The sequence below is a fragment of the Ranitomeya variabilis genome, chromosome 3, assembly GCF_051348905.1.
Source record: "Ranitomeya variabilis isolate aRanVar5 chromosome 3, aRanVar5.hap1, whole genome shotgun sequence".
Lineage (NCBI taxonomy): Eukaryota > Metazoa > Chordata > Amphibia > Anura > Dendrobatidae > Ranitomeya > Ranitomeya variabilis.
Genome location: NC_135234.1, coordinates 715,574,397 through 715,598,789, shown reverse-complemented (window position 1 = coordinate 715,598,789; position 24,393 = coordinate 715,574,397). Strand labels below are relative to the sequence as shown.

General features: G+C 45.0%; 1 long non-coding RNA gene across 2 annotated transcripts in view; it reads left to right on the top strand.

Moving 5' to 3' along the window:
• The window catches only part of LOC143817149 (uncharacterized), a 174,558-nt gene that overhangs the window by 109,561 nt on the left and 40,604 nt on the right, over positions 1 to 24,393 (top strand). Inside the window, exon 2 of one of the 2 annotated variants that reach the window (XR_013224074.1) lies at positions 4,560 to 4,725. This is a non-coding gene — a long non-coding RNA (uncharacterized LOC143817149). Of the gene's footprint in view, positions 1 to 4,559; positions 4,731 to 24,393 lie in introns of both variants that reach the window. The other variant, XR_013224075.1, reaches the window with a different exon arrangement.

The following is a 24,393-nucleotide window of genomic DNA, read 5'->3' as shown; positions in this document are numbered from 1 at the left end:
AGAGGATCCCAGTTTGTTTCCAGGTTTTGGCGAACTTTTTGTGCTAAGATGGGCATTGATTTGTCTTTTTTGTCGGCCTTCCATCCTCAGATTAATGGCCAAACCGAGCGAACTAATCAGACGTTGGAGACTTATTTGAGATGTTTTGTTTCTGCTGATCAGGATGATTGGGTGACTTTTTTGCCATTGGCCGAGTTTGCCCTTAATAATCGGGATAGTTCTGCTACCCTGGTTTCGCCTTTTTTCTGCAATTCTGGTTTCCATCCTCGTTTTTCCTCGGGTCAGGTTGAGTCTTCTGACTGTCCTGGGGTGGATTCTGTGGTGGATAGGTTGCAGCAGATTTGGAGCCATGTGGTGGACAATCTGAAATTGTCACAGGAGAGGGCTCAGCGCTTTGCCAACCGCCGCCGCGGTGTGGGTCCCCGACTTCGTGTTGGGGATTTGGTGTGGCTGTCTTCTCGGTATGTTCCTATGAAGGTTTCATCTCCTAAGTTTAAGCCTCGCTTCATCGGTCCTTATAAGATCTTGGAAATCCTTAACCCAGTGTCTTTTCGTTTGGATCTCCCGGCATCGTTTGCCATCCATAATGTGTTCCATAGGTCTTTGTTGCGGAGGTATGTGGTACCTGTGGTTCCTTCTGTTGAGCCTCCTGCTCCGGTGCTGGTCGAGGGCGAATTGGAGTAGGTGGTGGAGAAAATTTTGGATTCTCGTATCTCTAGACGGAGACTTCAGTATCTGGTTAAGTGGAAGGGCTATGGTCAGGAGGATAATTCCTGGGTTGTCGCCTCTGATGTTCATGCGGCCGATTTGGTTCGTGCCTTCCACGCAGCTCGTCCTGATCGCCCTGGGGGTCTTGATGAGGGGTCGGTGACCCCTCCTCAAGGGGGGGTACTGTTGTGAACTCTATTTTTGGGCTCCCTCTAGTGGTCACAAGTGGTACTGTGTAGTGTTGTCTTTCTGCAGGTTGGCTTCATCACCTGGTTCGTTATCCTTGGTTGGTTTCCTATTTAGCTCACCTGGATACTCAGTTCCTTGCCTGCTATCAATGTATTCAGTGCTCTTCAGATTCCTGGTGACTACCTTGCTCCCAGTCTCTCCAAGACAAGCTAAGTTTTTGTTTGTTCAGTTTCTGATTATCAGCGTTCATCATGTTTTTTGTCCAGCTTGTTAAAATGTGATTTCTTACTTGCTGGTTGCTCTAGGGGACTGAGTTTCTCCCCTCACACCGTTAGTTGGTGTGGGGGTTCTTGAAATCTCAGTGTGGATATTTTGTAAGGGTTTTTTACTGACCGCATAGACCCCTTTTCTATTTTCTGCTATCTAGAATTAGTGGGCCTCTTTTGCTGAATCTGCTTTCACCCCTGTGTATGTGCCTTCCTCTTACCTCACCGTTATTATCTGTTGGGGGCTTCTATATCTTTTGGGGATTATTTCTCTGGAGGCAAGAGAGGTCTTTCTTTCTCTCTAGGGGTAGTTAGTTCCTCAGGCTGGCTCGAGACGTCTAGGATTTTAGACACGTTCACCGGCTGCCTCTAGTGTGGTTGGATAGGTTCAGTTTTGCGGTCAGTCCAGTTTTCCACCTCCCTAGAGCTTGTCCTATGTTTAGTCACCTTGCTGGAGTAATTTGTGATCCTCAACCACTAAGGATCATAACACCCACCACTCCACCGAAGCTGCCCTGACAAAAACTACTAATGACTTACTCTTTGCCAAAGCAAACAGACAGTTCTCCATCCTCCTCTTTCTCGACCTGTCCTCTGCCTTTGACACAGTCGACCACTGCCTACTGCTACAGATTCTTTCTTCCTTTGGCATCAAAGACCTTGCCCTGTCCTGGATTGCCTCATACCTTTCCGACCGCACATTTAGCGTTTCCTACTCCCACACTACCTCCTCATCCTGTCCTCTCTCTGTTGGAGTCCTTCAAGGCTCTGCCCTAGGGCCCCTACTTTTTTCCATCTATACCCTTGGCCTAGGACAACTTAGGTCCCATGGCTTCCAGTACCACCTGTATGCGGACGACACTCAGATCTACCTCTCTGGCCCAGATGTCTATCTGCTGTCCAGAATCCCGGAGTGTCTGTCATATATAATAATAATTTTATTTATATAGCGCCAACATATTACACAGCGCCTTACAAATTATAGAGGGGACTTGTACAGACAATAGACATTACAGCATAACAGAAATCACAGTTCAAAACAGATACCAAGAGAAATGAGGGCCCTGCTCGCAAGCTTACAAACTATGAGGAAAAGGGGAGACACGAGAGGTGAATATCCTCCTTCTTTACCTCTCGCTTCCTAAAACTCAATGTAGATAAAACCGAACTCATCATCTTTCCCCATCTCGCGTATCCCCTCTACCTGATCTATCTATTATGGTAAATGGCATCATGCTCTCTCCTGCACCTGAAATCCGCTGCCTCGGGGTAACTCTCAACACTGCCCTATCCTCCAAACCGCACGTCCAAACTCTTCCCACCTCCTGTTGCCTCCAACTCAAAAATATTGCCAGAATCCATCCCTTCCTCAGCCCACAATCTACAAAACTCTTGTGCATGCCTTCATCTCCACCCTCCTCTGTGGCCTCCCCGCTAACTCTCTTGCACCGCTCCATTCTGTCCTCAACTCTGCTTCTCGGCTAATCCACCTCTCTCCTCGCTATTCCCCTGTTTCTCCCCTCTGCAAATCCCTCCGCTGGCTCCCAATTCCCCAACGAATCCAGTTCAAACTACTAACACTGATCTACAAAGCCATCCACAACCTGTCCCCTCCCTATATCTCTGAACTAATCTCCCAATATCTTCCCTCATGTAATCTCCAATCCTCCAAAGACCTCCTACTCTCCTCCACACTTATTTGTTCCTCACGCAACCGCCTCCAAGATTTCTCCCTAATATCCCCCATCCTCTGGAATTCCACGCCTCAACACATCCGATCATCCACCACTCTTGGATCCTTCAGACAGAACCTGAAAACCCATCTCTTCAGGAAAGCCTACAACCTGCAATAACCATTCTGCTGCCTCACCACCACCTAAGCTGCCGCCACACCACCACCCGAACTGCTGCCTCACCACCACCCAAGCTGCCACCTCACCACCACCCGAGCTGCCGCCTTACCACCACCCGAGCTACCACCTCACCACCACCCAAGCTGCCGCCTCGCTACCACCAGAGCTGTTGCACTCCGACCTTCTGTCTCTTCTCAATTATCCCATAGAATGTAAGTCCGCCAGGACAGGTTCCTCTCCCCTCTGTACCAGTCTGTCATTGTAAATTTGTTTACTGTAAACTATATCTATAACTCTGTACGTAACCCCTGTCTCATGTGCAGCACCATGGAAATAATGGTGCTATATAAATAATAATAATATCCTCAAACATGCTCTATTTATATTCGGTATCCTGTCTACACAATTTTCTACACAATAGATTATCTCCCCTGGTTGGCCCATCTACCAGCTGAGAGAGATAATTGTCCTGAATTGTGGATAAGAACTTGCCGCCTTTAGCACAACCAGAAGATTCTATGTCCCATTGAATGTCTGGAAAGTTAAACTCCGCCATAATGAGTGGTTGGATGGACTTCGAAGTGAGAAGATCCAAGCTGGGATGGATGGCCTATGGAGTTTTGGAGATCAGTTGCCGGCTGGAGGGGTATCCATCAGCTATGGTTATGATATCCATTGTCTGGAGGAACATAGGCTGTGACTGCACACTATAAGGGCTGGAGATACCAAAAGCTGTGGACCAACCAAAAGTTGGGAGACAGTGGGTATCGCCTGGAATGGGTCCAGTGGAACTAATGATGGGAACTTATGGACTGAGGACATAGTATTTTGGCCATCTACATGTGTTTGTTTTACAACCATGGATGTATGGAATAAAAATAGTTGCATCGTAAAAAAAAAAAATCCCCCATAATAAGAAACCTATTATTATTTGCTGCCTTTTTAATTTGTTGCAGCATTTCATCCTCTACTTGTCCAGCTATATTAGGGGGCTTGTAGAAACTCCAAATAGCAGCTTTCCATTATTTCCATCCTCATGTACATTTATCCATACTCACTACATTGTCGCAGCTCCCCCAATGTCATCATTGAGCACAGGTCTTAATTTGGATTTAACTATAATAAATACTCCACCTTTTCATGTCCTTTCTAAAAGTAGTTTAACCCTTTACGTTTGTCACCTAGTTAGGGCTTTTATCCAGCCAAGTTTCCGTAATGCACACCACATCATATTCTGTAGCTGACATAAGGGTCTCCAATTTTTTCATTTTGTTTGTGAGACTTATTGCATTTACGAGAAGACATGTATTACTATTAGTACATTTATTACTCCTCCTCACCTGCCTATGTTCTTTGCATGTCCCAGCCCCCTCTAAATCCTCATTGATCCCTACTGTCTCACTCTCTCTGTCTACTCTATCTAAAATAACCATATTTCGGGGAATGCTCGGTTCTCCTTCTTTTTGGCTCCTTCAGGACACCATATCCTGTGACATCACACGCTTTTTCCAGTGCCATCGTCCATCTATGTTTTTGTATCCAGGGACCCTACCGGCCGGAGCGCTCCTGGCTCTACACACGTGGCTTCCTCCTTTGACCTGCTACTCCTTCGCCAGCCTGCTGCTGCTCATCTCCTCATCTCCACGGTCACATCTTTCTCTTCAGCAGCGATGCTCCATGTATGACCAGCTGACAACACCGGTCCAAAGGTACAGTAAGTACTATGTCTCAGACAGTATAACGCTACACCACCCATGAGGATAAGTAACATAAATATACAAATGGAAATTTATTAAAAGCTGCTACTACCAAAATCTTCAAATTTCGTTCTAGCATGGAGCACAGTAACAGTCTGCACTGCGGATACGGTATAAACAGACTAAGTGACATTTTCAAAAGGTCTCTAGTTTTATTAACTGACAGTTTTTTCCTAAAACTACAGGCAAAATTTTAATTAAGTATTACATATGGCTTAATAGGTCTTTTTGTTTTTATATGTATACACAGTCTTCTCTTATGTTGTATAAAACCATGGTTCCACCTTATTGAGTGAATAGCGCGACAGAATCTACTACAGTATATAATTGTCTAAGGATCACTTCCGTCTGTCCATCTGTCTGTCTGTCACAGATATTCATTGGTGGCGGCCTCTGTCTGTCATTGAAATCCAAGTTGCTGATTGGTCGTGGCAAAACGGCCACGACCAATCAGCGACGGGCACAGTCCGGCGGCAAATGGCCACTCCTTCCTCCCCGCAGTCAGTGCCCGCTCCATAATCCCCTCCAGTCAGCGCTCACACAGGGTTAATGGCAGCGGTAACGGACCGCGTTATGCTGCGGGTAACCCACTCTGTTACCGCTGCTATTAACCCTGTGTGACCAACTTTTGACTATTGATGCTGCCTATGCGGCATCAATAGTTAAAAGATCTAATGTTAAAAATAATAAAAAAATAAAAAATCGTTATATACTAACCGTCCGTCGGCCCCTCGGATCTAGAACCAGCCTTTCCCGCTCCTCGTGACGCTCCGGTGACCGCTCCATGCATTGCGGTCTCGCGAGATGATGACGTAGCGGTTTCACGAGACCGCTACATCATCATCTCGCGAGACCGCAATGCACTCTTGGGACCGGAGCGCGTGAGGAGCATCGGTAAATGCCTCGCTTGGATCCGGGGCCAACGGAAGGTGAGTATATAACTATTTTTTGTTAATTCTTTTTTTTTAACAGGGATATGATGCCCACATTGCTATATACTGCGTGGGCTGTGCTATATACTACGTGGGCTGTGCAATATACTACGTGGGCTGTGCAATATAATACGTGGGCTGTGCAATGTACAACATGGGCTGTGCAATATAATATGTGGGCTGTGCAATATAATACATGGGCTGTGCAATATAATACGTGGGCTGTGCAATATAATACGTGGGCTGTGCAATATACTACGTGGGCTGTGCTATATACTACGTGGGCTGTGCAATGTACTATGTGGGCTGTGCAATGTACTATGTGGGCTGTGCAATATACTGCGTGGTCTGTGCAATATACTACGTGGGCTGTGCAATATACTATGTGGGCTGTGCAATATACTATGTGGGCTGTGCAATATACTACGTGGGCTGTGTTATACACTACGTGGCCTGTGTTATACACTATGTGGGCTGTGTTATACACTATGTGGGCTGTGTTATATGCTACGTGGGCTGTTATAAACTACATGGCTGTGTTATATGCTATGTGGGCTGTTATACACTCCGTGGGCTGTGCTATATACTACGTGGCTGTGCTATATACTCCGTGGGCTGTGTTATATACTACGTGGTTGTGCTATATAGTCCGTGGGCTGTGCTACATACTCCGTGGGCTGTGCTATATACTACGTGGCTGTGCTATATACTACATGGCTGTGCTATACACTACGTGGCTGTGCTATATACTATGTGGCTGTGCAACATACTACGTGGCTGTGCTATTTACTACGTGAGCTGTTATATACTACATGGCCGGCCACGAACAATCAGCGACAGGCACAGTCCGGCCGCGAATTGGCGCGGGATTTGAACCACGCTTCGCTAATTGGTCGCGGCCGGCCGAATCCTGTGTATTCAATGTATTATTCTAAAATCTTCATAAATAAACTACATACATATTCTAGAATACCCGATGCATTAGAATCGGGCTACCATCTAGTCTACTATATAATCGTCTAATTCTGTCTGCTTGTCCGTAACGGAAATCCCGCATCTCTGATTGGACGCCACGTAGTTCAGTCACGTTTACTGAACAAGTTCTGTCAGTCACAGTGCCACGTAGTTCAGTCACGTTTACTGAACAAGTTCTGTCAGTCATATTGCCATGTAGTTCAGTCACATTTACTGAACAAGTTCTGTCAGTCACAGTGCAACATAGTTCAGTCACGTTTACTGAACAAGTTCATTGCATTATTCTTAAATCTTCATAAATAAACTACATACATATTCTAGAATACCCGATGTGTTAGAATCAGGCCACCATCTAGTTCTTTATAAACATATTAAATTGGTGATAAACAGTACAGATAATAGCAGAAAAACAATGGAAAACTAGTAAGTAAAGCATCAAACTATGCTCTTGTGTTAAACTATGATATTGTGTCTAACCATGCACTTAACATGCAGTCCTCGCTTCACTCAGCAGCATCGCTTAGAGTATCTGAAACGTGTAGTCCTCCAAACAACAAAGCACAGGTATAGCTGCTAGAATTAACTTTTTTTTTATTGTTCTGTCAATGAACCTATGTCAGGGCTTGTTTTTTTTTGTGCATTGCAAGTATTTATTTTTATTGGTTGAAGCATGGTGATTTTTTTTTTCTTAATTTTTAAAAACTTTTTTTTTTATCACCAAGGGGACTTGAACCTGTGATTGTGTGATCACTTATACTATATATTGCAGCTCGTCTGCAGTGCAGTATATAGTCAAAATAATTATTATGGGCTTCATAGAAGTACCAAGATGGCAGTGATGGGGGTTTTCTGAAGACCCCCGACTGCCAAGGTGAAATCAGTACTTCAATGCTGCTGTCAGAGATTGACAGTGGCATCTATATGCTGTTAAAAGTAGGTGCTGACTGTATAACACAGATGGCACCCATCATGTATAGAGCAGGCTCAGCTGCTGAACCCGATCCATGCATGTGAATCTGACCTGTGACGAAGATATAAATCACAGCTTGTTCAAGAGGTTGTCCACTACTTTATCATTGAAGCCCTATCCTTGGTATAGGTCATCAATCTCTGAAAGGCTTGTTTGCTGCTCCATCTTCTGATAGTGGCCACTGCTGGGTACTGCACATCCGCCTCCTATTGATTTTAATAGGAGGCGGATGTGTAGTTCCCAGCCGAGGCCACTAAGAGAAGTTGGAGCAGCGCCGTAATTGAGCATTTCTGGCCCATTTTGAAGGTTTTGTGTGAAACTATTTAAAATTTACATTTTTTTCCTCTGTTTTTTTGTGTTGTTCCAATACACACAAAGAAAATAAACTTGTGTATAATAAAACGTGTAATTGCAATAATTTTCTAGGATAATTTCAAGGGTGCCAACACTTTCAGCCATGACTGTATATATACAGATATAGTACAATGTCATTGCTTTCTACTGAAGCAAGTTCAAATCACTAAAGATGAACTTACAGTGTAAAATATATACGGTAACTAGACGAGTGAAAATAAAATTTATGTAAGAGCTCAGGAGGTCAGCGTCCGATAATTCATTTTCTGCACAAGTCATGAGATATTATTGTGAAGAAGGTCATGGAGTAAAGAAAGAAGAACTCATCACTGCTCCATTAATGTAATATGAAGCTAAAAAGGCATAACATCTGCAATATTTCATATATACGAATGTTTCTGCAAATCAGAATTTGTAATGGTTGTACACGTTTGCACAATGCCCCTCTGATAGAAGAGTTCCTCTAAAATAGTGATCACAGGATGTCCTGCTGTTGGGGCGTCCAGTGATAAGATGTAATCTGTGTGGTCCATTCCAAAACCGAGGTAAACATGGACTGCATGGGTCTTCTGTGTATGCTACTATTCAATCTTTGCTACAAGTGAGTAATGATTGCCACATAGTATAGAGAAAAACTTCCTCCAGCAAGGTTCTAAAAAATAAAGACACAGCAATACATGGCGCAAATACGCATTTAGGGTATGTGCACACGTCAGGATTTCTTGCAGAAATTTCCTGAAGAAAAACGGAAATTTTCTGCAAGAAATCCGCATTTTTTTTTTGCGTTTTTTTCACGTTTTTTTCACGTTTTTTTTTAGCATTTTGCAAGCGTAATTAGCTTGCAGAATGCTAAAGTTTTCCAAGCGATCTGTAGCATTGCTTGGAAAACTGACTGACAAGTTGGTCACACTTGTCAAACATAGTGTTTGACAAGTGTGACCAACTTTTTACTATAGATGCTGCCTATGCAGCATCAATAGTAAAAGATAGAATGTTAAAAAAAATAAAAAAAATGGTTATACTCACCTTCTGCAGACAGCCGATCTCCTCAGCGGCGTCCGTACCTATAGATGGTGTGTGCAGGACCTTCGATGACGTCGCGGTCACGTGAGCGGTCACATGAGCGGTCACGTGACCAATCACAAGACCGCGACGTCATCGCAGGTCCTTCACACACCATCTATAGGAACGGAAGCGGCAGCATGCACCTGAGAGGCGGGAAGACTCCGTGGGCCATCGAAGGTGAGTATATCACTATTTTTTATTTTAATTGTTTTTTTTTACCAATTATATGGTGCCCAGTCCGTGGAGGAGAGTCTCCTCTCCTCCACCCTGGGTACCAACCGCACATAATCTGCTTACTTCCCGCATGGTGGGCACAGCCACATGCGGAAAGTAAGCAGATCAATGCGTTCCTAGGTGTGCGGAATCCCCGCAATTCCGCAAATTTAATGAACATGTTGCTTTTTTTTCCGCGATGCGATTTTTTCGCAGAAAAAAATGCAACATTTGCACAAGAAATGCAGAATACACTGTAAATAATAGGAGGCATATGTTAGCGTTTTTTTCGCGTTTTTATCACATTTTTATAGCGAAAAAACGCGAAAAAAACCCGAAAAATACTGATCGTGTGCACATGGCCTTACACTGTATGGCCCCTTTATCTGAGACACCTGATGATTGGAGCCTCCCTATATTGAAATTAGATGTGTGACCCAGGACTGTCGCATAAAATTAAAGGAGTTTTCTGGTACAAATTGATAAGTCTGCAGTCACTCTGCAGTCACCCCCTGACGAAGGATTTATCCGAAGCGTGCGTCAGGGTGCGCTATACTTGGAGGAACGGACCCTTGAAGGTATATATTATACATTATTGTCCTATATTGAACCTGGCGCTCATCGTATGTGTTTTTTGGGGACATGTACCATATCACTTATATCTGTGTGCTTCCTGATTGGATTATTATTTTTCACCCTATAAAAGAATTAGTATATATTTTCCCCACACGTTTGCACTTTTTTGCACCTTAGCACTTATTGTTATTTGCTTTTTGTGAACGTGTTCATACATTTATATTTTAATATATGTTGTTGAATGCACTGCTGTGCGCGTTATTTGCTTGCTTTTTGTGCACTTGTCCATGCACTGTTGTGCGTACAATGGTTCAATTAAATTATAATTTTTGTTGACGATCTCCTTTATGACCCCCCTTTTTTCCTTTTTGTGTCCGTCCCACTTTTGTTATTCATATATATACTCTTATATATATTTTTTATACGTATATTTTTATAAAGTGCCATTCTTCTGCCAAATAAAATTCAATAAAGGCATTTTATACTTTATTATGCTTTTGTTTTGTTTATTCTAATTTTATTGAGATACATAAATAACTCTCTCTCACTTTGAATATATATATATATATATATATATATATATATATATATATATATATATATATATTTTTTTATTTTCTTGATTTCCATGTTTAGGGTTCTTCCTTTTCATGGTTAGTGGTTGGGTGAAGCCATTTATTGTCGAACTACTGTATTTTCTCTTTTTAAATCATAATGACAACCCAAAACATCCAACTGACTCTTCACATACTCCATTTCTTAAAACCATGTATTGCCCCCTCTAACATGAATGACAGCATGAAGTCTTTTGTGGTAGTTGTGGATGAGGTTCTTTATTTTCTCAAATGGTAAAGCTGCCCACTCTTCTTGGAAAAAATCCTCCAAATTCCTGGGCTGTCTAGCATGAACTGCGTGTTAGGGCTAGCGGAACGCACCGAGTGAATATAGAGATTTTATTATAATAGCTGCGTTCGCAGCCCGGGGTCCACCGTGCAGCAGAACCTGCTGCTAGCAAACGGCGGAACTATATGGCGGTATGAGCTAACTCTGTTACTTCACAGAGTAGCCGTGAACTCAAAGCACTGCGCCCTGTTAGACTTCACAGTGGCACAGGCTAACTACCCAACTGAGAGCAGTGAGTGGTCATGCATGCACACAAAACTCCTCGCCGGAGGTGCCAGCATTCTAGGGGCTTATTTCAGCCGGGTCCCTGAACACAATCTTACATGACCACACTGGCGCAAAGTACATAACATAGAACAATACTAGCGCATGGCCGTGCGGCCATGCGAGCCTTAAATAGTTTGCAGCACGTACAGGACCTTCCTAGAAGGACCAATGAGAGGCTGCCACAGAGCGTGAGCACCTACAGGACCTTCCTGAAGGACCAATGGCCTTAGCTGCAGTAACTGATCATGTGACCGTCGATCTCCACTGAGAGATCTTACTCTGGGCATGCTCAGAACGAGAAAAGCAGGACTTAGTCCCAGAAGCGTCTGTTCGCCGCTGCCCAGCACTGACTTCAATGGCAGAAGCAGGAAAAGCAGCAGTAACTCTTTGTACCGAGTCAGACTGAGCGAGACGCTGGGAGCGATGTCTCCGCTGAGCAGGCTCCACTGCGGCAGGAGAAGAATGGGAGACCGCAGCGGAGATGGCCCGAGATTCCCCCTGTGCAGAAGCGGGAACTCGACCCCTAACACTGCGCATTTGAGATCTTCCCAGAGTGACTCAATGATATTGAGGTCAGGAGACTGAGATGGCGACTCCAGAACCTTTACTTTGTTTTGCTGTAGCCAATGACAGGTCGACTTGGCCTTGTGTTTTGAATCGTTGTCATGTTGGAATGTCCAAGTGCGTCCCATGCACAGCTTCCAGGCTAATGATTGTAAATTTGCCTCCAGTATTTGATGATAACCTGCTGCATTCATCTTTCTTTCAACTTTGACCAAGTTTCCTGTGCCGTTGTAGCTCACACATCCCCAAAACATCAGCGATCCACCTCTGTGCTTTATAATAGGAATGGTGTTCCTTTCATCATAGGCCTTCTTGACCTCTCTCTAAATTTAACGTTTATGGTTGTGGCCAAAAAGTTCAATTTTGGTCTCATCACTCCAAATGACCTTGTTCCGGAAGTTTTGAGGCTTGTCTGTGTGCTGTTTTTCATATTGTAGGCGAGTGTTATGGACCTGGTGGTTAGGTGCACCCGGAATGACCTGATGGTTAAACTAGGAAACGGGACAAGCTCTGGGGAAGTGGGAACTCTGCTGACCGCAAACCCTACTCCTATCACACACACTAGAAATAGCCTCTGCCTAGACGCCTCTTCACAGCCTAAGAGCTAACTACCCCTAAAGATAGAAATAGAAGCCTTACCTTGCCTCAGAGAAATTCCCCAAAGGAAAAGGCAGCCCCCACATATATTGACGGTGAGTTTAGAGGGAAGTCACAAACACAGGAATGAAACAGGTTTTAGCAAAGGAGGCCAGTCTTCACTAAATAGTCAGAGGATAGAAAAGGGAACTATGCGGTCAGCACAAAAAAACTACAAAACCACGCAGAGTATGCAAAAAGACCTCCACACCGACTCACGGTGTGGAGGTGCAACTCTGCACCCCCAGAGCTTCCAGCTAGCAAGGAAATATCATGATAGCAAGCTGAACTAGAATTAGCAGTAACAACAAATGAACTAGCAGGAACTTAGCTTCTGCTGGAGTAGACAGGTCATCTGAGAAGTCCAAGAGAGATCTGAACCAATACTGAGACATTGACAGCTGGCATGAAGTATTGATCTGAGTGGAGTTAAATAGAGAAGCCAGCCTAGCAATAAACGAGGGCAGCTGGAAAGCCAACCTCAAGGACCAGCAGTTCCACTCAAAGCCACTAGAGAGAGTTCAAGGACAGAACTCACCAAAGTACCATTCATGGCCACAGGAGGGAGCCTGAGAACGGAGTTCACAACAGTACCCCCCCCTTGAGGAGGGGTCACCGAACCCTCACCAGGGCCCCCAGGCCGATCAGGACGAGCCAAGTGAAAGGCACGAACTAAATCGGCAGCATGGACATCGGAGGCAACAACCCAGGAATTATCCTCCTGACCATAGCCCTTCCATTTCACCAGGTACTGAAGCTTCCGTCTTGAAATACGAGAATCCAAAATCTTCTCTACCACATACTCCAACTCCCCCTCGACCAACACCGGAGCAGGAGGATCAACGGAGGGAACCATAGGCGCCACATATCTCCGCAACAACGACCTATGGAACACATTATGGATGGCAAAAGAAGATGGAAGGACCAAACGAAATGACACAGGATTGAGAATTTCAGAAATCTTGTAAGGACCAATGAAACGAGGCTTAAACTTAGGAGAAGAAACCTTCATAGGAACATAACGAGAAGACAACAAACCAAATCCCCAACACGAAGTCGGGGACCAACACAGCGACAGCGATTAGCGAAACGTTGAGCCTTCTCCTGGGACAACGTCAAATTGTCCACTACGTGAGTCCAAATTTGCTGCAACCTGTCCACCACAGAATCCACACCAGGACAGTCAGAAGGCTCAACCTGCCCCGAAGAAAAACGAGGATGAAAACCAGAATTGCAAAAAAAAGGCGAAACCAAAGTAGCCGAACTAGCCCAATTATTAAGGGCGAACTCAGCCAAAGGCAAGAAGGTCACCCAATCATCCTGATCAGCAGAAACAAAGCATCTCAGGTAGGTCTCCAAAGTCTGATTGGTTCGTTCGGTTTGGCCATTTGTCTGAGGATGGAAAGCCGAAGAAAAAGACAAATCAATGCCCATCTTCGCACAAAAGGACCGCCAAAACCTAGAGACAAACTGGGAACCTCTGTCCGACACAATGTTCGCCGGAATGCCATGCAAACGAACCACATGCTGAAAAAATAATGGGACCAAATCAGCGGAGGAAGGTAATTTAGGCAGGGGTACCAAATGGACCATCTTAGAAAAGCGATCACAGACCACCCAGATGACAGACATCCTCTGAGAGACAGGGAGATCAGAAATAAAATCCATGGAAATGTGCGTCCAGGGCCTTTTTGGGACCGGCAAGGGCAAAAGTAACCCACTGGCACGAGAACAGCAGGGCTTGGCCGGAGCACAAGTCCCACAAGACTGCACAAAAGACCGCACATCCCGTGACAAGGAAGGCCACCAAAAGGACCTAGCCACCAAATCTCTGGTACCAAAAATCCCAGGATGACCAGCCAACACCGAACAATGAACCTCAGAGATAACTCTACTAGTCCATCTATCCGGGACAAACAGTTTCTCCGCTGGACATCGGTCAGGTCTATCAGCCTGAAACTCCTGCAGCACCCGCCGCAAATCAGGGGAGATGGCAGACAAAATTACCCCCTCTTTGAGAACACCAGCCGGCTCAGGGACTCCCGGAGAATCAGGCACAAAACTCCTAGAAAGGGCATCAGCTTTCACATTCTTAGTACCCGGAAGGTAGGAGACCACAAAATCGAAACGGGAGAAAAACAGCGACCATCGAGCCTGTCTAGGATTCAACCGCTTGGCAGACTCGAGATAAGTCAAATTCTTGTGATCCGTCAAGACCACCACGCGGTGCTTGGCTCCCTCAAGCCAATGTCGCCACTCCTCGAATGCCCACTTCATAGCCAGCAACTCCCGATTGCCAACATCATAATTACGCTCAGCAGGCGAAAACTTTCTAGAAAAGAAAGCACATGGCTTCATCACAGAGCCATCCGAACTTCTTTGAGACAAAACAGCCCCTGCTCCAATCTCAGAAGCATCAACCTCGACCTGAAAAGGGAGCGAAACATCTGGCTGACGCAACACAGGGGCCGAAAAAAAGCGACGTTTCAACTCCTGAAAAGCCTCAACGGCCGCAGAGGACCAATTCACCACATCAGCACCTTTCTTTGTCAAATCAGTCAAAGGTTTAACCACACTAGAAAAATTAGCGATGAAGCGACGGTAAAAATTAGCAAAGCCCAGGAATTTCTGAAGGCTCTTCACAGATGTAGGTTGAGTCCAAACATAAATGGCCTGAACTTTAACAGGATCCATCTCGATAGTAGAAGGGGAAAAAATGAAGCCCAAAAATGAAACCTTCTGAACTCCGAAGAGACATTTAGACCCCTTCACAAACAAGGAATTAGCACGAAGGACCTGGAATACCATTCTGACCTGCTTAACATGAGACTCCCAATCATCCGAAAAGACCAAAATATCATCCAAATATACTATCATGAATCTATCCAGATACTTTCGGAAGATGTCATGCATAAAGGACTGAAACACAGATGGAGCATTAGAAAGCCCAAAAGGCATCACCAGGTACTCAAAATGGCCCTCGGGCGTATTAAATGCTGTTTTCCATTCATCGCCCTGTTTAATACGCACAAGATTATACGCCCCTCGAAGATCTATCTTGGTGAACCAACTAGCCCCCTTAATCCGAGCGAACAAATCTGACAGCAGAGGTAAAGGGTACTGAAATTTGACCGTGATTTTATTGAGAAGGCGGTAATCTATGCAGGCTCTCAGAGAACCATCCTTCTTGGCCACAAAAAAGAACCCTGCTCCCAACGGTGACGAAGACGGGCGAATATGCCCTTTCTCCAAGGACTCCTTTATATAACTCCGCATAGCGGCGTGTTCTGGCACAGATAAATTGAAGAGTCGGCCCTTAGGAAACTTACTACCAGGAATTAAATTAATAGCACAATCACAGTCCCTATGAGGAGGTAGAGTACTGGACTTGGGTTCATCAAATACATCCCGGTAGTCTGACAAGAACTCAGGGACTTCAGAAGGAGTGGAAGAAGAAATTGACATCAACGGAACATCGCCATGTACCCCTTGACAACCCCAACTAGACACAGACATTGATTTCCAATCCAATACTGGATTATGAATCTTTAGCCATGGCAAACCCAACACGACCACATCATGCAAATTATGCAACACCAAAAAGCGAATATCTTCCTGATGTGCAGGAGCCATGCACATGGTCAACTGAGTCCAGTACTGAGGTTTATTCTTGGCCAAAGGCGTAGCATCAATTCCCCTTAATGGAATAGGATGCTGCAAAGGCTCCAAGGGAAAACCGCAGCGCCTGGCAAACTCCAAGTCCATCAAATTCAGGGCAGCGCCTGAATCCACAAATGCCATAACAGAGTAGGACGAGAAAGAGCAAATCAGAGTAACTGACAAAAGAAATTTAGGCTGTACAGTACCAATGGTGACAGACCTAGCAAACCGCTTAGTGCGCTTAGGACAATCAGAGATAGCATGACTGGAGTCACCACAGTAAAAACACAGCCCATTCTGACGCCTGTGTTCTTGCCGTTCAGCTCTGGTCAGAGTCCTATCACATTGCATAGGCTCAGGCCTCTGCTCAGAGGACACCGCCAAATGGTGCACAACATTGCGCTCGCGCAAACGCCGATCAATTTGAATGGCCAAGGACATTGAATCATTCAAACCAGCAGGCGTGGGGAACCCCACCATAACATCCTTAAGGGCTTCAGAAAGACCCTTTCTAAAAATTGCTGCCAGGGCACACTCATTCCATTGAGTAAGCACAGACCATTTTCTAAACTTCTGGCAATATACCTCCGCTTCATCCTGACCCTGACACAAAGCCAGCAAGATTTTCTCTGCCTGATCCACTGAATTCGGTTCGTCATAAAGCAATCCAAGCGCCAGAAAAAACGCATCTACATTAAGCAATGCAGGATCTCCTGGCGCAAGGGAAAATGCCCAGTCTTGAGGGTCGCCACGTAACAAAGAAATAATATTTTTTACTTGCTGAATGGGGTCACCAGAGGAGTGAGGTTTCAAAGCAAGAAACAGTCTACAATTATTTTTGAAATTCAGAAACTTAGATCTATCCCCAGAGAACAAATCAGGCATTGGAATTCTAGGCTCTAACATCGGATTCTGAACTACATAATCTTGAATGCTTTGCACCCTTGCAGTGAGTTGATCCACACAAGAGGACAGACCTTGAATATCCATATCTACACCTGAGTCCTGAACCACCCAGAGGTTAAGGGGAAAAGAGAGACAAAACACACTGCAAAGAAAAAAAAATGGGTTCAGAACTTCTCTTATCCCTCTTTTGAGATGCATTAACACTTTGTAGGCCAGCTGTACTGTTATGGACCTGGTGGTTAGGTGCACCCGGAATGACCTGATGGTTAAACTAGGAAACGGGACAAGCTCTGGGGAAGTGGGAACTCTGCTGACCGCAAACCCTACTCCTATCACACACACTAGAAATAGCCTCTGCCTAGACGCCTCTTCACAGCCTAAGAGCTAACTACCCCTAAAGATAGAAATAGAAGCCTTACCTTGCCTCAGAGAAATTCCCCAAAGGAAAAGGCAGCCCCCACATATATTGACGGTGAGTTTAGAGGGAAGTCACAAACACAGGAATGAAACAGGTTTTAGCAAAGGAGGCCAGTCTTCACTAAATAGTCAGAGGATAGAAAAGGGAACTATGCGGTCAGCACAAAAAAACTACAAGACCACGCAGAGTATGCAAAAAGACCTTCACACCGACTCACGGTGTGGAGGTGCAACTCTGCACCCGCAGAGCTTCCAGCTAGCAAGGAAATATCATGATAGCAAGCTGGACTAGAATTAGCAGTAACAACAAATGAACTATTAGGAACTTAGCTTCTGCTGGAGTAGACAGGTCATCTGAGAAGTCCAAGAGAGATCTGAACCAATACTGAGACATTGACAGCTGGCATGAAGTAATGATCTGAGTGGAGTTAAACAGAGAAGCCAGCCTAGCAATAAACAAGGGCAGCTGGGAAGCCAACCTCAAGGACCAGCAGTTCCACTCAAAGCCACTAGAGGGAGTTCAAGGACAGAACTCACCGAAGTACCATTCATGACCACAGGAGGGAGTCTGTTGTGAATTAGACTTTTTTGGCTCCCTCTAGTGGTTACTAGTGATATGACTCTGGGATTTCCTTCCCTCTGTTTGCACCCAGCTGGGTCGTTACTTCAGGGGTGTTGCTATATAAACCTCTTGGAACCTTAGTCCAGTGCCTGGCATCGGTGTTATCAGACACATTCTGTTTGCTCCTGTTTGTTGGTCCTGGTTCGTGCTATATTAAGCTAAGTCTTGCTTCTTTGTTTTTTGGGTTATTTGTTTGCTATCATTTTTGTCCAGCTTGTACTAAATGTGATTCCTGACCTTGCTGGAAGCTCTAGGGAGCTGGTGTTCTCCCCCTGGGCCGTTAGACGGTTCGGGGGTTCTTGAATTTCCAGTGTGGATATTTTTGATAGGATTTTTTGCTGACCATATAAGTTATCTTTCTATATTCTGCTATTAGCTAGTGGGCCTCTCTTTGCTAAATTCCTAGCTCATTCTTATGTTTGTCTTTTCCTCTTACCTCACCGTTATTATTTGTGGGGGGCTTCTATCCAACTTTTTGGGGTATTTCCTCTGGAGGCAAGAAAGGTCTTTCTTTTCCCTTCTAGGGGTAGTTAGCTCTCCGGCTGGCGCGAGACGTCTAGGATCAACGTAGGAACGTTCCCCGGCTGCTGGTATTTGTGGTGCTAGGATTAGTTATATGGTCAGCCCAGTTACCACTGCCCTATGAGCTGGTTTTCTGTATTTACTGACTTAGCATTATTCCTGAGACCCTCTGCCATTGGGGTCATAACAGTATGCCAGGCCAATATTGAATGTTTAAAGCATTGCAGAAGTGGGATAATAAGAAAGGAAATTCTGAGTTTTTTTTTTTTTTTCTTCCTTCTCTTCCTCCCCTTTACCTTTGAGTGGCGTGTGCTTGCTGCAGACATGAATGTGCAGACCTTGATTACAAGTGTTGACCAGCTGGCAGCTCGTGTGCAGGGTATACAAGATTTTGTTACCAGTAGTCCTATGTCTGAACCTAAAATACCTATTCCGGAATTGTTTTCTGGAGATCGATTTAGGCTTAGGAATTTCAAGAATAATTGTAAATTGTTTCTTTCTCTGAGACCCCGTTCATCTGGAGATTCTGCTCAGCAAGTTAAAATTGTTATTTCTTTTTTGCGGGGCGACCCTCAGGATTGGGCTTTCTCGCTAGCGCCAGGAGATCCGGCATTGGTGAATATTGATGCGTTTTTTCTGGCGCTCGGATTGCTTTACGAGGAACCCAATCTTGAAATTCAGGCAGAAAGGGCCTTGCTGGCTATTTCTCAGGGTCAGGATAAAGCTGAAGTGTATTGCCAAAAATTTCGGAAATGGTCCGTGCTTACTCGGTGGAATGAGTGTGCTCTGGCCGCAAATTTCAGAAATGGCCTTTCTGAAGCCATTAAGAATGTGATGGTGGGTTTCCCCATTCCTACAAGTCTGAATGATTCTATGGCGCTTGCTATTCAAATTGACCGGCGTTTGCGGGAGCGCAAAACCGCTAATCCTCTGGTGGTGTTGTCTGAACAAACACCTGATTTAATGCAATGTGATAGAATTCAGACTAGAAATGAACGGAAAAATCATAGACGTCAGAATGGGTTGTGTTTTTACTGTGGTGATTCTACACATGTTATATCAGCATGCTCTAAACGCCTAACAAGGGTTGTTAGTCCTGTCGCCATTGGTAATTTGCAACCTAAATTTATTTTGTCTGTGACTTTAATTTGCTCTCTGTCTTCTTACCCTGTTATGGCGTTTGTGGATTCAGGTGCCGCCCTGAGTCTTATGGATCTGTCATTTGCCAAGCGCTGTGGTTTTGTTCTTGAACCGTTAGTAAATCCTATTCCTCTTAGAGGTATTGATGCTATGCCATTGGCGGAAAATAAACCGCAGTTTTGGACGCAGGTGACCATGTGCATGACTCCTGAACATCGGGAGGTGATTTGTTTTCTTGTTCTGCATAAAATGCATGATTTGGTTGTTTTGGGTCTGCCATGGTTACAGACCCACAATCCAGTCCTGGATTGGAAGGCAATGTCTGTGTCAAGTTGGGGCTGTCAGGGAATTCATGGTGATTCCCCGCCGGTGTCTATTGCTTCCTCTACTCCTTCGGAAGTTCCTGAGTATTTGTCTGATTATCAGGATGTATTCAGTGAGTCCAGATCCAGTGCTCTGCCTCCTCATAGGGACTGTGACTGCGCCATAGATTTGATTCCAGGTAGTAAATTTCCTAAGGGAAGATTATTTAATCTGTCAGTACCTGAGCATGCCGCAATGCGTTCATATATCAAGGAGTCTCTGGAGAAGGGGCATATCCGTCCATCCTCTTCCCCTCTTGGTGCGGGATTCTTTTTTGTGGCTAAGAAGGACGGATCTTTGAGACCTTGTATTGACTATCGGCTACTGAATAAAATCACTGTAAAATTTCAGTATCCTTTGCCTCTCTTGTCGGACTTGTTTGCCCGGATTAAGGGTGCCAAGTGGTTCACCAAGCTAGATCTTCGTGGTGCATACAACCTTGTGCGCATTAAGCAAGGTGATGAATGGAAGACTGCATTTAATACGCCCGAAGGTCATTTTGAGTACTTGGTGATGCCTTTTGGGCTTTCTAATGCTCCCTCAGTATTTCAGTCCTTTATGCATGATATTTTCCGGAAGTATCTGGATAAATTTATGATTGTTTATCTGGACGATATTCTGGTTTTCTCTGAAGATTGGGACTCACATGTGGAGCAGGTCAGGATGGTGTTTCAGGTTTTGCGTGAGAATGCCTTGTTTGTTAAAGGCTCAAAGTGTCTCTTTGGAGTACAGAAAGTTCCCTTTTTGGGGTTTATTTTTTCCCCTTCTGCTGTGGAGATGGACCCAGTCAAGGTCCGAGCTATTCATGAGTGGACTCAACCCACGTCAGTTAAGAGTCTTCAGAAGTTCTTGGGTTTTGCTAACTTCTACCGTCGTTTTATCGCTAATTTTTCTAGCGTTGTTAAACCTTTGACGGATATGACCAAGAAAGGTTCTGATGTTGCTAACTGGGCTCCTGCAGCCGTGGAGGCGTTCCAGGAGTTGAAGCGCCGGTTTACTTCGGCGCCTGTTTTGTGCCAGCCTGATGTCTCACTTCCCTTTCAGGTCGAGGTGGATGCTTCTGAGATTGGGGCAGGGGCCGTTTTGTCACAGAGAGGCCCTGGTTGCTCGGTAATGAGACCATGTGCTTTCTTCTCTAGGAAGTTTTCGCCTGCTGAGCGGAATTATGATGTGGGCAATCGGGAATTACTGGCCATGAAGTGGGCATTTGAGGAGTGGCGTCATTGGCTCGAGGGTGCTAAGCATCGTGTGGTGGTCTTGACTGATCACAAAAATTTGATGTATCTCGAGTCTGCTAAACGCTTGAATCCTAGACAGGCCCGCTGGTCATTGTTTTTCTCCCGTTTTGACTTTGTGGTCTCGTATTTACCAGGTTCAAAGAATGTGAAAGCTGATGCTCTTTCAAGGAGCTTTGTGCCTGACTCTCCTGGAGTCACAGAACCTGTTGGTATTCTTAAAGAAGGAGTTATTTTGTCAGCCATTTCTCCTGATTTGCGACGTGTGTTGCAGAGATTTCAAGCTGGTAGACCTGACTCTTGTCCACCTGACAGACTGTTTGTTCCTGATAAGTGGACCAGCAGAGTCATTTCCGAGGTTCATTCCTCGGTGTTGGCAGGTCATCCGGGAATTTTTGGCACCAGAGATCTGGTGGCTAGGTCATTTTGGTGGCCTTCCTTGTCACGGGATGTACGGTCATTTGTGCAGTCCTGTGGGACTTGTGCTCGAGCTAAGCCTTGCTGTTCCCGTGCCAGCGGGTTGCTCTTGCCCTTGCCTGTCCCAAAGAGGTCTTGGACACATATTTCCATGGATTTCATTTCTGATCTCCCGGTGTCTCGGGGTATGTCTGTCATCTGGGTGGTATGTGATCGCTTTTCAAAAATGGTCCATTTGGTGCCTTTGCCTAAGCTGCCTTCCTCTTCCGATCTGGTTCCTGTGTTCCTTCAGAATGTGGTTCGTTTACACGGCATTCCTGAGAATATTGTGTCTGACAGAGGATCCCAGTTTGTTTCCAGGTTCTGGCGATCCTTTTGTGCTAGGATGGGCATTGATTTATCGTTCTCGTCTGCCTTTCATCCTCAGACTAATGGACAAACTGAGCGAACTAATCAGACTCTGGAAGCTTACTTGAGGTGTTTTGTTTCGGCAGATCAGGATGATTGGGTGACCTTCTTGCCGTTGGCTGAGTTTGCCCTAAATAATTGGGCTAGTTCCGCTACTTTGGTTTCGCCATTTTTCTGCAACTCTGGTTTCCATCCTCGTTTTTCCTCGGGACATGTGGAGCCTTCTGACTGTCCTGGAGTGGATTCTGTGGTGGATAGGTTGCAGCAGATCTGGAATCATGTGGTGGACAACTTGAAGTTGTCACAGGAGAAGGCTCAGCGTTTTGCCAACCGCCGCCGCGGTGTGGGTCCCCGACTTCGTGTTGGGGATTTGGTGTGGCTGTCTTCTCGATTTGTTCCTATGAAGGTCTCCTCTCCTAAATTTAAGCCTCGCTTCATCGGTCCTTACAAGATATTGGAAATCCTTAATCCTGTTTCCTTTCGCTTGGATCTTCCGGTTTCGTTTGCCATTCACAACGTGTTCCATAGGTCTTTGTTACGACGCTACGTTGTGCCTGTGGTTCCTTCTGCTGAGCCTCCTGCTCCGGTGTTGGTTGAGGGCGAGTTGGAGTACGTGGTGGAGAAGATCTTGGATTCTCGTCTCTCCAGGCGGAGGCTTCAGTATTTTCAGTATTTGGTCAAGTGGAAGGGTTATGGTCAGGAGGATAATTCTTGGGTGGTTGCCTCTGATGTGCATGCGGCCGATTTGGTTCGTGCCTTTCACGCTTCTCATCCTGATCGCCCTGGTGGTCTTGGTGAGGGTTCGGTGACCCCTCCTTAAGGGGGGGGTACTGTTGTGAATTAGACTTTTTTGGCTCCCTCTAGTGGTTACTAGTGATATGACTCTGGGATTTCCTTCCCTCTGTTTGCACCCAGCTGGGTCGTTACTTCAGGGGTGTTGCTATATAAACCTCTTGGAACCTTAGTCCAGTGCCTGGCATCGGTGTTATCAGACACATTCTGTTTGCTCCTGTTTGCTGGTCCTGGTTCGTGCTATATTAAGCTAAGTCTTGCTTCTTTGTTTTTTGGGTTATTTGTTTGCTATCATTTTTGTCCAGCTTGTACTATATGTGATTCCTGACCTTGCTGGAAGCTCTAGGGAGCTGGTGTTCTCCCCCCGGGCCGTTAGACGGTTCGGGGGTTCTTGAATTTCCAGTGTGGATATTTTTGATAGGATTTTTTGCTGACCATATAAGTTATCTTTCTATATTCTGCTATTAGCTAGTGGGCCTCTCTTTGCTAAATTCCTAGCTCATTCTTATGTTTGTCTTATCCTCTTACCTCACCGTTATTATTTGTGGGGGGCTTCTATCCAACTTTTTGGGGTATTTCCTCTGGAGGCAAGAAAGGTCTTTCTTTTCCCTTCTAGGGGTAGTTAGCTCTCCGGCTGGCGCGAGACGTCTAGGATCAACGTAGGAACGTTCCCCGGCTGCTGGTATTTGTGGTGCTAGGATTAGTTATATGGTCAGCCCAGTTACCACTGCCCTATGAGCTGGTTTTCTGTATTTACTGACTTAGCATTATTCCTGAGACCCTCTGCCATTGGGGTCATAACAGGAGTCCGAGAACGGAGTTCACAACAGGCGAGATACTTTGTGGCATTTGCACAGTAACGGCTTTCTTCTGGTGACTTGACCATGCAGCCCATTTTTCTTCAAGTGCCTCCTTATTGTGCATCTTGAAACAACCACACCGCTAGTTTTCAGAGAGTCCTGTACTTCAGCTGATGTTATTTGTAGGTTTTTCTTCACACCCCGAACAATTTTCCTGGCAGAAAACGGGGAAAAGAGTGATCTTTTGACAAAGATCCTTAGTGATCAATACGTTTCGCTCTTTTCCCCATTGTGCTATTTGGAGAGCTTCACATCTACTGTTTTTAATGGATCAATAAAGTACCAAGTTTGAATTTTACGGATGTGGAGCGGGAACCAGTTTTTTTCTTTCTTCATGTGTACTGTATATGACAGCAATCTCCCATACTCTTCATATGTTTGGCCTGTGGGGTAGGGTGTCAAGACAGAAGTCTTGTCTTACAAAGAAAAATAACCAAGCCTGGCTATGTTTTGACAAAACCTACATCGAGTCTACAAAAGCATGTAGGAAAACATGTTATGGTTGGGCTGATGAGACTAAAGTTGAACTATGTAACCATAATTCTAAATGGTATTTTTGGTACAAAGCCAGCACTGCACATTACCAAAATAACGCCATGCCCACAATAAAGCATGATGGAGGCAGCTTTATGCTTTGGGCTGTTTTTGGCAGCTGTTACTGGGGATTTAGTCAAGGTGGAGGGAATTTTTATAGACAGTTAAAAATATCAATTTTGCAAAAAAACTGCCCGACTGACAGTCTCTACGCTGTGTGATTTCATGCAAAGAAGTCAGTAATAAAGTTCAAATATTCCATGTTTGAGAAACATGAAGCTCTTGAGCC